At 62.9% G+C, this 677-nt stretch overlaps 1 protein-coding gene across 1 annotated transcript in view; it reads left to right on the top strand.

The window, feature by feature from the left end:
- LOC104278936 (guanine nucleotide-binding protein G(t) subunit alpha-2-like) overlaps nucleotides 1-677 on the top strand; it is a gene marked incomplete at its 5' end in the record, with an annotated part of 2,878 nt that overhangs the window by 956 nt on the left and 1,245 nt on the right. The window lies entirely within an intron of this gene.

Raw genomic sequence — 677 nt, 5'->3', positions numbered from 1 at the left:
GTATCTCCGGTCCCGCCGACCCTCCCTGGTGCTCTGGGGTTCAAGCTGGGTCAAGGTCGGGGTCCCGCATGCCCAGGGCTGGCCAAGGCCAGGCAGGAGCAACCCAGCACCTTCCTCAGCCCCGAAGCAGCAGCGTGTGTCGGTCAAAGCCCTCGGAGGAGGCTGGAACACTCCCCTCCGTGCGTGACGGGGCAGGATTTGGCCAAAGCTGGCCCTGCAGGTGCGCTGTGCGCCGAAACCATACGGAAAAGCCGCTGCACTGAGAAGCTGGACGAGGCAAAACCATCCCCGTCGCCTCTCTGTGGTAGTACAAAGGGGGAGGAGATCCACCGTCCTTCAGCAAAAGCCCCCGGGCGGGCTCAGCACCAGCTGGACGGAGCCTCGTCCTCCCAAGGAAACTCAAAACCGGAGCTTTTCCTCTTCCCTGCTCCTTTTTGAACGGCCAGAGCACCTCCGGGCACAGCCTGGATGATGGAGACGCCACCTCGACGCCTTCACCAAGGGGCTGCCGGCTTCCCCTGTGGTGTTTTCCTCCCCTAAAACCTCAATTTCCCAACATCCCAGAGGCCGCCGGGAAGGATCGGCGCGTCGATCTGCTTAACCGCCCTCCTCAGCCCGAGGATTTAGCCGGGTCGCTCACACCAGGGCATTTGCTGGAATGAACCCGGGGAGGGAAA

The sequence above is a fragment of the Apaloderma vittatum genome, unplaced genomic scaffold (assembly GCF_000703405.1).
Source record: "Apaloderma vittatum isolate BGI_N311 unplaced genomic scaffold, ASM70340v1 scaffold25269, whole genome shotgun sequence".
NCBI classification, from domain to species: Eukaryota; Metazoa; Chordata; class Aves; order Trogoniformes; family Trogonidae; genus Apaloderma; species Apaloderma vittatum.
The sequence above is the reverse complement of the archived record's forward strand: the minus strand, read 5'-3'. Positions and strand labels throughout refer to the sequence as shown.